Source organism: Perognathus longimembris, chromosome 17 (assembly GCF_023159225.1).
Source record: "Perognathus longimembris pacificus isolate PPM17 chromosome 17, ASM2315922v1, whole genome shotgun sequence".
Taxonomy (NCBI): Eukaryota; Metazoa; Chordata; class Mammalia; order Rodentia; family Heteromyidae; genus Perognathus; species Perognathus longimembris.
Window position 1 is genome coordinate 29,056,937 of NC_063177.1, and position 15,408 is coordinate 29,072,344.

Consider the following 15,408-nt stretch of genomic DNA (forward strand, 5'->3'; position numbering starts at 1 on the left):
TGTTTCACCAGGATATCTAAGAATCTAGGAAACAAAAAGGACAGACAGGCTGAGGAGCCACACAGAGAGGAAGTATGTCAAGATTTCTCAAGTCATGTGGTCAGAACTGTCCACCCTTGGAGATATGTCAGATTACAGAAAAATACACTTCTGAGGATGCCACAGACTCTGGAGACAAATGCCCAAGAGAGGACTTTTAGAACCATTCCTATAATCATCTGTGGACCACCTGTAAGAACAAGACCCATTGTTACCAACTATCTGACTTGTTCCTCTTCAGAGCAGGGGAATAAAAATGTTGCTGGTAGGCAGGTTCTAAAGCCAGTGCATCCCATCCCCCAGCCCATCCAGTTGATTTTGTGAAAAGAACAAATGGGAGCCTTAACCCTTAGCCTTGATTACCATCATTACCATATTTTAGATGTACATGGCAATCAGTTCCTGATGAGCAAGCTCTACCTAATCCTCAGTGCTGAGCAGGCGGCCGTGCACTGGTGCTCCAGTAGCATGGGTAGGGTTGGGTTCAGCCCACCTGCACATTAGCTTCACCTGAAAATCCTCAAAATCCACAGACCAAGGCCTGTGGCCTGCCCTCAGAAATTCTGACTTCATGGACCCACAGGTATTTTTTGAAATGTTTCATGGGAAACTATGCAGTTAGGGATCTACCAGAAGCTGTTTCTGCAATCCTAGGGATGAAAAGATGGCAATAGTTCCTTTCTACCATTACCCTTGCTAAGCACGAAGGGAGAAAAGCCATGTTTAAGTTGGGGGTGTAAACCGGGGAAGTATGGACCAGAGTCCCAGCTTGGTGACTCCCTTAGAGGTACAGTTTGTTGTGAATAGGATAGGAATAAGAGTCTATGCTGGGGGGGGGGGGGGGAGTCTATGCTGGGAGCTGCTGTCAGCACCGAACAGCAGTCTATGAAAGCACCTGGCCCTAGCAAGAGCTCCATCAATGAGCGCCAAACCCCAGGAGAGGGAAATATAGACCAGGAAAGTAAGAGAAGATGAATAGTAGAAGAGGCTGGGTTAACAAGCCAACACTGGTTCACTCATTCCCTCGTCATGTGTTTGGGAACCTAGTATATACTAAGCACTGTTCTAAGCTCAACAGATGAGACCTTGTCTCTGCTCAGTCATGTAAAAAAAACTGGGCTCGGGGCCCAGGGTTGAGGGTGGTGGCTACCCAGGAGAGGCAAAAGAGAAGAGCCTACTGGACAGAAGTTGAGCATCTTCAAGTGTTTGGTGGGAGGGTGGCTAATGGTGAGTGGTACTGTGGAATGCCAGGAGAAGTGACTGCACAAAGAAGGCTCTGCAGGTCATGCCAGAGAGGCAAAACGTCTAACAGTCTAACTGTTAAGAAAGAAAATAACATCATTTTTAAAGCTTGGATGTGGACAAGAAAGCCTGAGTGACAGACAAGGCCACTAGTTAGTGAACAGTATGCAGAATGGGGTCAGCTTCTAGCAGTCTAGCTGTTAAGGAAGAAAATAACATCATCTTAAGGTTTGGATATGGACAAGAAAGTCTGGGTGACAGAAAAGGCCATTAGTTAATAACTAGTATGCAGACTAGGGTCGGCTTCCCCATCTGCAGGCCCCTGCCTGTTCTGCCATCCTGCTGTTACAGAAACCACCTGAGGTGGGAAGGAAGGTGACAGCAGAGGAGGCATAAACAGAGATAAGCACACTGCACTCTGGGCTCACTGGTCTTTGGAGCACTTAGCCATCTGTTAAGTCATAAATTTCACCTGACAAGGGGGGAGGGGTGGAGATCAGCCCTTTGTCTCCCCCCCCCTCCCCAGGATGTACTGATGTGGTTCTCTCTACTTTCACAAGTAGGAGGGGCACCAGGAACCCAAAGAACTGTTTGTAGCAAGGAAGAGAAAGAAGCCTAGGTGGTCACAAGCAAGTCTTTCCACCTTTAATTGAATGATTTTCCCCTCAAAAGATAGAAGGTGATTTTTCTAAGCCCAACAAGACCATAGAAGTTGTAATAACACCAGATTTGGAGATCAAAATAATGTCCATGTACCATTCTCGGCATCCTGAGAAGGCTGAATGGTAAGAGTAGAAAGAACAACAACTAGGGAAATCCTCTTTGGTCTTGAAGCTGCTAGATGATCACAGCCAAATGAGTGTGTCTTCCTGTACAAAATGGGATTGTTAGCTGGGTATGGTGGTATGTGCCAGCTATCCTAGCTTCAAGGAGGCAGAGACAGAAAGAATGTGAGTTCAAGGCCAGTCTGGGCTGCACAGTGAGATGCTGTCTCAAAAATGAATGGGGAGAGGTGGCACTAAAGAAGCTAGCTCGTCAAACATACTAAGGAACTAGAATGACAGCTACATCAATTTCTCTTCTTTTTCCCACACTTTCCTTCCCCACCTAGAACCACACCTTTGCTTGTTCACCTGTGAATAGGAAGTCAAACCTTCCCTGCCTGCCTCTTGGGCTAAACAACAGAAGAAAAAGCTTTGAAGCACACTTCATAGATGTAATGACTGATAACTAGCAATTCTATTTCCCTTGGCTTTCTTGGACATTGTGAAAAGCCCACCTCCAACAGTGCTGCCTGGCAAATGGGGTATTCTAAGGGGTGCATATGCAGCAGCAGACAGGAAACTCTGGCTAGGTGCCAATGGAGGAGGAGGAGGAGGAGGAGGAGGAGGTGGTGGTGGTAGTGGTGGTAGAGCTGTGGTTCAAGTGGTAGAACACCAGCCTTGAGCAAAAAAAGCTTTTAAAGGACAATACTCCTCTGAGTTCAAGCCTCCAGCAAAATAAATAATCTCTCCTGGTCATGTGAAGCATTATCTTCCTCTGCCTTCACCTAGGCAGCTCCTGACCCTTTGGAGACAGACAGATTGCTCCCTATTAGGAAGGTCATTCTGTATGGGAGATAAAGCTGTCCATGCCTTGGAGGTAATAATTCTCCACTACACCAATATCCTAATACTTCAGTGCTCTGCTTGGGCCAAAAACATATTTCTATAAATCCTCCCATAAAAGAAAACTTTGTTTTCCAGTGGGATAAACAGTGGGGAGGAGGAAAGGAAACAACCGTCACAACAAAAATATCACCAATCAACCAGAGTTGCGTCTGCCCGGAACCTTACTAAATGTGCACCGTTATAGATGTTTTATGGCTACGCCATGACGTCTGTTCTATTGAAAACCTTTGCAGACAACAAGGAGGAGAAAAGGAAAGAAATGTGCTCCAGCAAAATCCAACCCAGCTCACTGGTGTGGCTGTTTATTGAGGCAAAGAGGCCATGGGGGAGCCATAGCTGTCGGACAAAGCGCGAAGGGCTCATTTTGCAGTTTGCTCTGGAGGGCTGTCAACACAGCCAAACAGCCTAGCACACAGCCCAGCTCTCTCGAAGGGACGCTTTTGCCTGGACAACCAGGGGAAATTGCCCTGCACCTGACAAGTGTTTTCGTAAAACTGCATCCCCTTCCCTCATTGAAGAAAAAATCTGCCCAATTAAACCTCATTTGTCCAACAACACTGATTCATCCTCTCCACATATACTGGCTTAGTGCCTGCTTTAGACTAGTGCTGGGATAAGGGCTTAGTCTGTTCACCCCAGCATGGAATCAGAAACTTTTTTGTTCACTCCTATACTTATAGCACCTAATGCCTGATACACAGTAGGCACTGTATCAATGCACGTTGAGTAAAATGAGAGTGTTTCCAGTAAATGAAATTACTTTGTGAATGACTCCAAGTCCCTGGGCACCTTATTCTACTTGTCTCCTCACTTTCCTCTTGCCTAGTGTAGAGCAGAGCATGAGCTCTCAGGAAATAAAGATGCTCCTAAGGAAAACAGCTGGCCAGGGTTCTGTGCATTGGCCACCAGGAACATGAGCAGAAAGTACTGTGACAGGACACAAATACACTTGGTCAGAGAAACCCTTCCCTTTTTTCATTTCCCTTCTACTCAAACACACATAGCTGGTAATCTGACCAGCATCTTTTTTTTTTGGCCAGTCCTGGGCTTGGACTCAGGGCCTGAGCACTGTCCCTGGCTTCTTCCCGATCAAGGCTAGCACTCTGCCACTTGAGCCACAGTGCCACTTCTGGCCGTTTTCTATATATGTGGTGCTGGGGAATCGAACCCAGGGCTTCATGTATACGAGGCAAGCACTGTTGCCACTAGGCCATATTCCCAGCCCCTGACCAGCATCTTTATATGTAAAAAGAAAACTGGGGACTTTTGCAAGAAATCAGTTAAAACAGTGGAGGAGCCTGAAATAGCTGATACTTTCATGTTTAGTAACAATTCCCATTGTGTCACCTGCCCCTGATTAACTCCACTCAACACCAACCATTAAGTCCGCAACTAGGCTCTGAGATCCCAAATTAAAAGGTCTGGTCCTCTATCCTAGGAAGGTTTTCAAGGGTCTAAGGAATGCGCACATGGCATGAATTTGCAAGAAAAGGGAAGTATGATGATATACCCAGTCAGGTGATGTGAGTTGGGAAAGGCTTCAAAGAGGAGACAGCTAAGATTCTGAAGAACAGGCAGGAGTTTTCCAGGGACAAAGGCCAACAGTGTCATATCAGCATATTATATCATAGCTTGTTTCAGTCACCAAAAATCTGGCAATGCTAGGAATCAGGTAGGAAAGAGAGTCTACTAGGAGATCAGGATGGAGCGACTGGGGGATTGGGTAGGGGGGAGATAAACACAAGAAGTCTTGCAGACCATAACCAAGGACATTACACTGCATCTTGTAGACAAGTCCCAGCAGCTGCCTTCACCCAGGCTGATATACAACCTATTTTCTGAGCCCTTTCTAACCCTTGACAAAGGCCTTCCTTCTCTTCCTAGGCAAAATATATATTCTTAAAACTCAGGCTATATCTAAAACTAAAATCATCATGCGCAGCTGTTCTCTAAGTGGCATCTGCAGCTCAGGACAACTCATTTCCTCTCCAGCCACACTTGCTGGGGAGTGAGGCAATCCTATCCCTGACCACAAATCCTGTCTGTCTACATGCCCCATTGGTCTTCCCCTTGTTCCTGGCTTGTTGTCCACAGCCCCTGGCACCTTCCGACTTTCTCTGTCCAATATGGACCCAGGTCAAAGGAATGTGCTATAATAGACAGGAACTGGGCAGGGGGGGCGGTGATGGGGGGGGTGGGTAGGGATCTGGCAGAGGACTGTGTGCACCAGCAGAGCATTGGACAAGAAATTAAGAGTCAATGGTACAGTGAATCCAGAAGAGACTTGATCTGACCAAACTTCTTTTCTAAAACCTCATCCCACAAGATGTGGCTTAGTTGCAACTGCCCCTTAACTAGCAATGAGGGAGCAGCAACTGAGAGCATGTCCTTGAGGAGCTAATTAATGTCTTAATCAGGGTGGCAGGATATCTGCAGACACACCTACAACACAAGGCCTCTCACCCAACCCCCTTTGCAGCTTCATCCACCCACTATTCTCTCCAGCTCTTGCCGTGCTCCAGCCACATGACTCGGCCCACTAAGCACATGTCCACTCCCCAGGCCTCCTCTCAAGCTGTTTGTGTCCCCAGCAATAGCCCAGCTGCCTCCTGTCACATCTCTCCAAGCTCTCAGTCCAAACATCTTCGCTCAATGCCACCTCTACCTTGAACCTGGCCACCTATATTTTCCAAGCTCTCAGTCCAAACATCTTCACTCAATGCCACCTCTACCTTGAAACTGGCCACCTATTTAAAACTTCAGCTCTACCTTCCACCCTAAAACTCCCAACACCTTCCTCTAGCTCTCATCTCCCAATGCATCCCTGATTTTACTTATCATCCATCTTCCTCCCACCAAAACTTATGATTGGTGAGACCAAAGACTTTGCTCTGTTCTCAAATAAATGCCTAGTACCTAGGCTATAAGGCAGTATTTGCTGAATGAATCGATGAGTGAGTATCCTAAAACATTCCCCTTCCTCTCAGCCATAATCAACGACTCTTTTTTCTCTGCCCACCCAGGATGTAAACTATTCCTGAACCATGATGCTGTATTTCATTCCACTTCCTATTATCACTAGGTATTTACCCATTAGGTTTAAGTTGCTTGAAGGCAGAAAGCATGTCTTATTCATCTCTGTATCCCCAAAGCATCAGTGGTGCTCAAGTATATAATCTATTAACTTAAAAATCAACTTGCATGGAAAATAGGCAAGGAATACACAAGCTAACATCTTTATAACTCTATACCTAAGTGATTTCTGTTTCATTCAGCAGAACAATGTATTTATTTATCAGGCTTTTCTTGTAAACAGAGCCACAGTCACATGCCCAGGGCCTCTGACAGTACAAAAAAAACACCAATCTGCAGATCTGCAATGACCAAGATATTAGCACATGTGACTAAAATTTAAATTAATCAGAATTAGGCACCATTAAATATTCCATTCCTCAGCTGCAATAGCCACATTTCAAATGCTCCAATGGCTAGGAGCATTAGAATGAGAATTTCCTTGCTGCAAAAAGTTCCATGGGACAAGTCATATGGCGAGTCCTTGTCCTCAACATGTAGCTCACTAGTAGAACACACAGGACAGGAACATGAAAGACTAGGAGAAAAGATGTGTTACTCAGTCCTGAAAGAGCCAGCTATGGGGGCTAAGAAGAGTGAGCTACATAGAGGAAGAATGCAGGAGACACCTCAAAGAAGATGACCTTTTAAAAATGAGTAACAAGCGCTGGATGTGATGATGTACACCTGTAATTCCAGCACCTGGGGGGCAGAGGCAGGAGATCTCAAGTTCAAGGCCATCCTAGACTATAAAGCAAGACCTATTCTGAAAAAGAAAGCTGGGTGCCAATGGCTCACACCTGTAATTCTAGCTACTCAGGAGGCTGAGATCTGAGCACTGGGATTTAAAACCAGCCTAAGCAGGTAAATCCTTGAGATTTTATCTTCAATTAACCACCAAAACAGCTGGAAGTAGGTCTGTGGCTTTAAATGGTAAAGCGCTAGCCTTCAGGGAGAAAAAAAATATCAGGGACAGTGCCCATGCCCTCAGTTCAAGCCCCAGTATTAGCATATGGAGAAGAGAGGAAGGAAAGAGAGAGGAGGCCAGAGGAAAATTAAGACCTACATACAGAGAGACTCAGTGAGGACAGAATCCCAGGCAACAGACTTTTCTAGACTCCAGGAAAATTGGAAACAACATACAGGTAAGTCTGCAGAGGGTACAGAAAGGTTCCTCAACCACTGTATGACAGGTCCTGCTGGATAGCAAAAACAAGCAGAAACAGAAGTAGAGGACAGACACACATAGCAGGGACAAAACTTGGCAATGTCTTATCATGGGCTGACACGCAAGTTCAAAGGACCCAGGGTGCTCCCAAACACAGAATCCCCTGCCCTGTTACATGTAAGTAACTAGAAGGCAAAACACCCACCATTTTGGCTTGGTGTTGGATGAGACACTCAGGCTTACCTATACAGTTCACCCATCAAAGTCTGAAAAACATACCCTTGCCAGTTAGCCCTGTAGATGTTCCTAGGTTCCACAATCCTCCACTACTTTGCTCTCTCTGTTCTAAGATCAGAAAGACAAGGTTTTTCCATGGTTCCACCCTGCTGTCAAGAACTCACCCAGCAAAATCCAAGTGTGGACTGAGAAGAGTGAACAGGTTAAAAAAGTCTTTATGCTCACTCAGAGGGGCTCAGGGGCGGACCAGTTTCAAATGCTGATGCACAAGGGCTTAACCAAGCACTTAAGATGCAAGGCATACTTGGTTAAATGCTATTGTGGGTGGCTCTACAAACCCTCAGATGCATCTCAGCAAACAGCTAATAAGAGCAGAAGGAGGAGAAAAGTGGAAAGAGTCAACCTGGCATTTACTGGGGATCATCCTTCTCCCAACCCCCTACATGGGCATCTTTGTGATAACCTGCCTTCATGCCAATTAGCCTATTTTCAGCAGCCAATACACAGTATTCTGGGCCTGCTTACTTGAGAGCCTTTTATCCAACAGGCACATACTTCCAGAAAAGAAAAAGAGAAAGAAAGCAAAGAAAGGGTTTCTAAAGGTGTCATGCTAAGAGAGAGAGAGAGAGAGAGAGAGAGAGAGAGAGAGAGAGAATTGAGGAGGTGCTCTGTTCAATAACAAAGACTACTTTGGAAACCTTGAAAGGTCCCTGCCCATCTTTTCCTAATCAACAATCCCAAGCTAACCTGCAGGTGCCCAGTGGGCACTAAAGGGGAGTCAGAGGGTGAGGGGCCACATGCCTTTCCCCACAGAGTTCCACAATCCCTTATCACTGGCCTGCAGGCCCAACTGGGGCCTCTTGCCTGTATATAGAGGACTGTGGTAAGAGGTAAAGAGAGAGAGAGGCTAATCCAAAAAATAACTTCCTGACAGGTTGACAGCTGACATTCTTAACTGAACACAGGATATGCCAAGAAATTATCAAGCCTGGTTTTTCTCTCTGATAGATGATGAAGCAAAAAAGGAAGAAAAGGAAAAAAAGTTGGGGGGAACAACCCCCCCCCAAAGCCAACCACAGCCACACATCTCATAAATCACGACTTTTATTGAATGTTTCACCACATAATAGCAACAGTCAAATTGAATAAAGACATGCTTTCATGAAGCTTCAGGGGAGACCACATCTCCCCCAGCACAGGGCACATGGGAAAAGAAAAACTGAACTCTGAGGCACTCAGGGAAGGTTTGGGGGAAGGCCAATTCAATAGAAACAGACAGGGCTTCTCCCCTCCCCCCCCCCCCGACTCTTAAAACTCATCTTTTAAGCAACCAGAAAGAGTGGGATGAACAGAACTACACAAGAGAAGGGGTGACAACCTGGCTTCTGAAAGATCTGCGGTCATGCTTTCCTAAGGAAATCATGAGAGAAACAACTATTTCTCATGCTATCTGGAGCGCCATGTGAATGTGCAAAACCAAGAAGAGTAACTATGGCTGACCCGTCAGATGTCAGAGCAAGGGAGTGGACCAACTGCTCATCATGGGAACGCCAGGGACCTAAAATATGCCTAGCTACTTACTAGAAGGAATATTCTAAACCCACACAGGTATGGGAAGAACTCTGCAATCTTCTATCCTAGTGGCCTACTCCAAAAATCTGACCTGCCAACATCCCTAAACTTGATAAACTAAGAAACAAATTACAAAATTCTCACAATGCCCCACCTCTAAGACAGAATGAAACAGAAACAAGATAAAAGTCTTGTGGATCTATATTCTTCCATCCCAACTCAATCAAAAAACAACAAAAATTTTAACTTTTTTTTAACTAATGAAGAGAGGGAAAGAAATGGATATATTTCTTACCACACCATGCCACTTGCAGAATCCAGGGAAATACATTTATGGACAAATGTATTTGAAGTGCTTCCCTTCTAGGGAAGGTTACTGCCAAGGTAAACAAGCATACAGTTTAGAGAAGCATAGGCTCTCCACGAGTATTAGATACTACCATACTGGAGCTCATTCACCTGGCCTGGGGCCCCAGATCCTCTATTCTTTCTCTGAGACATGGAATTCTGAGTAGCCAGTCACAGTGACACAATGCAAATGAGTGATGTAACAAGGCAGAGCATTTCCAAGGAAATGCCATGGAGAACTGGATTCCCTGATTCAAGTGAAAGTTAAGGATTATCATACTAATATCTGAGGTTAGTCTTGGCTCACCTCTTCCTTTTCTGACTCCTTTCCAAAGACCTTTAAAAAAAAATGCTTCTGTGGCTCATGCCTGTGATCCTAGCTACTGAGAAGGCTGAGATCTGAGAATGGCAGTTTGTAGCCAGGCAGGAAAATCTGTGGTACTCTTTATCTCCATTTAAACACCAAAAACTCAGAAGTGTAGTAGAGTGCATAGCCTTAGGAGAAAAGCTCAAGAATAGCATCCATGCTCTGAGAGGTCAAGTTCCAGGACTGGTACCAAAAAAATAAGGCATCTGTGTGTCAAAATGGCAACCAGAATAACTATATGTCTTCCCTCCCTCCCCTGGGTTCAGTATGGGAAGAGCTAGGAGAGGAGTGGGATCTCGTTTGCCTGCAGGTCTTACCAACCACCCTGTCCCAAGGCTGAAAGCAGACATTCTTGAGTATGGAAAAAAGTTGAGATTCCCTGTTTTCAAAAAACACTTGTTTCCAAAATGTTCACGTTTAGCTTGGGCACAGAGAGCTCATCCAGAAAGTTAGGAAAATGGTAATACACCTCAAAATAAAACTTTTAGCACAACCTAAAATCATAGAAGCTTCTCCAATTCCAGAACATAGGGTAACGAGAGGTCAACATCTCACATACTGATCCTTGACCCACATGACTACGACATTCAGAGATTCCCTGAGGAGAACCAAAGGGATCTGAGTGCTAGCAGGTAGCAGTTGTGTGTGGTATGGTGTAAGAAGCTCAACCAATTTTAGGACACATTTGTTTAGTTCAACTGAATCAATAATAAATCTGTACTGATTTTTAGGACACATTTGTTTAGTTCAACTGAATCAATAAATCTGTACTGAAAATCAAGTCTAAGTAGACACTAGCTAGACTTTGGGCAGAGAGCAACAAACTGGATCCATTTCTGGATTGGGCCCCCAGCTTTTGCCACTTGGTACTGGCTGTTAGGTCTTCAGCAAGACACTTCATGATTCTGGAGTCCTCATCTATGAAATGGGCATATCTGGAGTGAGCTTAGTTTCACTGAGGATCAAATGAGATTACATGGAAATGTGCTTTGTAAACTGCAAAGATGCTGGAAGTAATCACTCTCATGAACTCACCAAGTGTCTTACCCACCCCTCTCCAGACCTGTGATTTCTCTATCTCAGATTCTCAAAAAGGCCCAAGGGAGAAATGGAGAAGAAGCAATTCTAATCCCACACTGGCTCAATAGCCAATCACCTAAAGAAAGAAATCGGTCTTTGGGCAAAATAAGAAAGCCCACATATCATCTAATTAATGTAAGCAGGTGAACACAAAGGCGGGGGTGGGGTGTGTGTGCGTGTGACACTGACTCAGCCAGCTGCTCCTGAGCAGCCAGAACAGGAATGGACAAAAAGGGCTTATGGGTCTCTGTTGTGGGAACAGGTATCCTTGAGGTACAGGACCACACGTGAAACGAAGACAAGGGGGACAGAAAGCATAGCTTTATCATCTCCAGTTACTATGTTACTACTCCCTGTTTCCATCTCAATCCCTACACACACACACACACTCTCTCTCTCTCTCTCTCTCTCTCTCTCTCTCTCTCTCTCTCTCTCTCTCTCAGAGTGGCTTTATGATTTTCTTTTTTTTTTTGCCAGTCCTGGGGGTCTTGGACTCAGGGCCTGAGCACTGTCCCTGGCTTCTTTTTGCTCAAGGATAGCACTCTACCTCTTGAGCCACAGTGCCACTTCTGGCTTTTTCTGTGTATGTGGTGTTGAGGAATCGAACCCAGGGCTTCATGCATACAAGGTGAGTACTCTACTGCTAAGCCATATTCCCAGCCCCAGAGTGGCTTTATTCTTACTGGACATGCCATAAATATAGTGCCTAAGTCATTACTGATTTCTTAATTACACGACAATATCCATCTTCATGTGTTCATCCTCAGCTATTCCAAGAAGCCCCACCTAGCTTAATCTCCTCACTTTCCACCCCATGAACCTCTGAATTCCTTGGCCACTAACAAGTCCACATCACCTGGCACACAGCCCTGTATTCTGTCATTATTTTTACATATAAGTTGATTACTACCAGGGTTTCATTCACATAAACAAGCCAACTCCTTTTAGCGATGAAACTACATCTTCATTTTCCTAGGCTTCCTCTCTCCCCTCCCCTGGTCTCTACCTCCCAGTGGAATGTGACTCACATAGCCTACAGCTGACCTACTTGACCAACTCAAGCGTGGGAAGGCTGCTGATCACCTGAAGGCTGCTGAACATAAATAGACTGGTCACTATACCTTATACAACCCTCCTACAAATTCTTGACTATCCATTTTTATCTTCATCCTCGTCTCAATTTAATCAGGCTATATGTTCATAAATATATCTCACTGTTCAGCAGAGATATATTAACCCAGCCTATTTTACACTCAGTGTTATATAAACACTAGGTAGGCACTCAGTGGTCACACCAAAAAGCTGGCAATGACCAGGAAAGACAATCAACCATGATCTGTCTATATAAAGAATTTTCAGGAATGTATCCAGAAGTTCCACTAGAAGTGTTAAAAATCTAGAAACCAAGACAATTGTCCCAACAGCATGTAGGACTTGTAATGTCAAGTGTGCACAAAATAAATGCTACATAGCTTCTTTGTGAGACAAAACAAGAATCTTTTTCAACTATGAGAAAGGAATATAGGATTCCACAATAGTATAAAGAAGGTAACACAAGAGGGGAAAAAAAGGCAGGGAAATGATTACTGAGGAAGTTTAAAAACAAAAAAGCTTTCATAACAAGTATTAGAATACAAGTTCAAGGATTAGGTGAGACTCCATCAATTCTCAAGCCTGATCTAGGCCTGGACTTTATTTCACTCAGGCTAAGTGATAAATTGCTGCAAATCCAGGCTGGCCTAAGGTTGTGAGATTACAATGCAACCTCACATAACATATTCTAAAACAATACAAGGTAGTACTGATGATACTCTAAGATGACATTTTTTATATAGCTTCCTTCATTGGCCTGACTTTTGCATTTTGCATGCCTCTCCAACTGTCTCGCTGTTTTGTTGCTGCTCATTCTGTTGTCTTGTCTTGTTTGCTTCTCTGACTGTCTACTTTTCATGGCCAAAAGATACAGCTCAAGCATATTTCCTATCATCTGGTCTCTTGACTCCATTGCTGAGCAGACCTGGGAAATGGGTGCTTTTACCCATTCCAGCCTCCTCCCCACAAGCTTCCCATTGTACAAGATCTGGAAAATTAAGGACTACTATTTCAGATCACCCCACAGCTTCATTCAAAAGGAGAAGTGGTATATTCTGAGCTTTAATTGCTTCCTCTGGCAGTGTGGCCCGGGAGACGATTGGTCATTCTGCAGCAATATCCTGTGTCTACACTAACTTCTCACAGAGCATCTATTTTGTCAGGAGAAGAGCATGGCAGGGCGAGGCAGCAGTTGTGGCTTCCTGACTGGAACAGCATGGTAGCATGGGTTCTTAACCCAGCATTGGCGGCATTACCTCCCAGATGCAGAGTGACTTCCAGATGTCTAGATAGGCAGTGGCCACTGGAAGAGCCAAATGTGCTGCATAGCCCTGAGCAGGATTCCTGCAAACATGCCTGGAGATTTCTCTCCATTTCCTAATGATTTCCACAGGCATCTCACTGCTTTCCAACAAATTCCTTTCTGCTTAAGCTAGATAGGAGTAGATTCAGCTCTGCAACTGAAACTAGACCAAAAGTACAGCCTCTGTTCTGGTTTTGTTAAATAGATCAATATCTTCACTTAAAGAAGAAAAGCAGACAAGGATACAACCCCAGAACCTGCTATTTCAGTTTTGTTTCTAACTACTAGCGGGCTGACCTGAGGCAGACACTTAACTAATGTTTACTGTAGCTCAGTTTTCTCGTCTATAAAAGGAGAAAGTGAAACCAGATGATTACTCAGGTCCCCAACACACCCAAAACTCAAGGATTTTACATCCTAATGCCCTTTCCTTTTTCTAATTCCAGATTTATTTTTGCAATCTACTTTCACATATGTGCCAGTACTAGAGCTTGAACTTGGGTCCTGGGAATTGTCCCTTAGCTTTGGCTCAAGGATGGTGCTCTACCACATGAGCCATAACTGCACTTCCTGCTCTTTGCTGGTAAACAGAAATAAGTGTCTCTCAAGACTTTTCTGCCGTGGCTGGCTTTGAACCATAATCTCAGCATCTTGAGTAGCTAGGATTACGGGTGTTAACAACCAATGCTCAGACAATTTTTGCAATCAATTAAGCAATATGATAGGTGCATGTAAGTATTATAATAGGCATATGTCCTCATTCCTGCTTAAACAGTAACTTCTAATCATGTTCTGAGACACACGTCTCCTGGAGCTGAGCATTAGCTGTGTAAAATGGAAAAATGGGTGCTCAGTGTGGGGATGGGAGACCAGGGTGGTGAGCAACTCTCTCTACTCATTCTTCCAGAGAAGGAATGTTAGGATGGGTATTTGTGTCATTTATTCTTTTTATAGTAGAAAGCTCCTATTGCCTCTTCACATAATAAAAAATAAATAAAAATAGGAAATAGGTAAATCTTGTTTTAAGATATATCCCTGAATTATATCAGTATGATGAACGTGATTATTCTGTGTGGTAAGATTTTTCATTTTAATTTTCATACTTTGTGGCACTTTCTAAATCAACTGCACCACTGATCCACCCCACTCTGCCCTCCGTCCACACCTATGTTGGGGATTTCCTGAAGTGGTTACACAGAAAGTATGACTTAGAGGAAAATTATGTCCCTCCTCAAACTTGGATAAATGTTAACCAAATAAGAGACACAGGCAGGTAGGTCAGGGTGCTGAAGGTAAGTAGCCAACCAACAAATCCTAAAGAAATGCTTTGTCAAGCCACCATGAAAGGAGGCAATGGAAAAGAATCAATTGAGCCCAAGTGGAGCCAGAAAGCCCCAGTCTTTTAGAAATTAAGCCTTACCATTCAGCACTTATTTTTGGAGGGAAAGGTTCTATCATTAGAGCGTTATTACCCAGGGCCTAATATATGCTAGGTAAGTACCGGCTGGGCACATGCTCATCCATACAAACCATCTTAACAAACATTCATTCATTGTTGTTGATGATGTTGTTCTGTAAGGCAGGGTTGCATTATATAGCCCAGGCTGGCCTTGAATTCAACATTCTGCTGCCTCAGACTCCCAAGTGCTAAGATTACAGGCTTGAGTCACCAGGCCAATAAAACTCACTATCTCTGTTTGTCTGTCTATCCATCCACTCATCCATTCATCTATCTTATCTACTTATTTATTTTTCTCAGCCTTGGGGCTTGAACTGAGGCCGGGGCACTCTCTCTGAGCTCTTTTGCTCAAGGCTAGTGCTCTACCACTTTGAGCCACAGCTCCACTTTCAGTTTTCTGATGGTTTAATGGAGAAAAGAGTTTCAGAGACTTTCCTTCCTATTCTGGCTTTGAACTGCTGCCTCTTGAGTAGCTAGGATTACAGACTTGAGCCACCAGCACCCAACCATTCATGAATTTTTAACTTAAGTTAATCTCACAAAATTTTGGTGACATTATAATGTAGGAACATTTTCCTTATGGGAGCAATATAAGATAAAAATATTTTAATGATTCCATGTAAATATATATACGACATTTTACAGATTGTTTTCATAATCACAAGGACATGGAAGATACAATTTACTACATATATATAATTTCTACCACATATGCATACATCTGTGGTGTGTATGTATGTGTGGTATATCTGTGTATAA

The 15,408-nt window shown here is 44.0% G+C and overlaps 1 protein-coding gene across 12 annotated transcripts in view; it reads right to left on the reverse strand.

Moving 5' to 3' along the window:
- The window catches only part of Msi2 (musashi RNA binding protein 2), a 369,528-nt gene that overhangs the window by 244,029 nt on the left and 110,091 nt on the right, over positions 1 to 15,408 (reverse strand). The gene's annotated exons all lie outside the window — the stretch shown is intronic.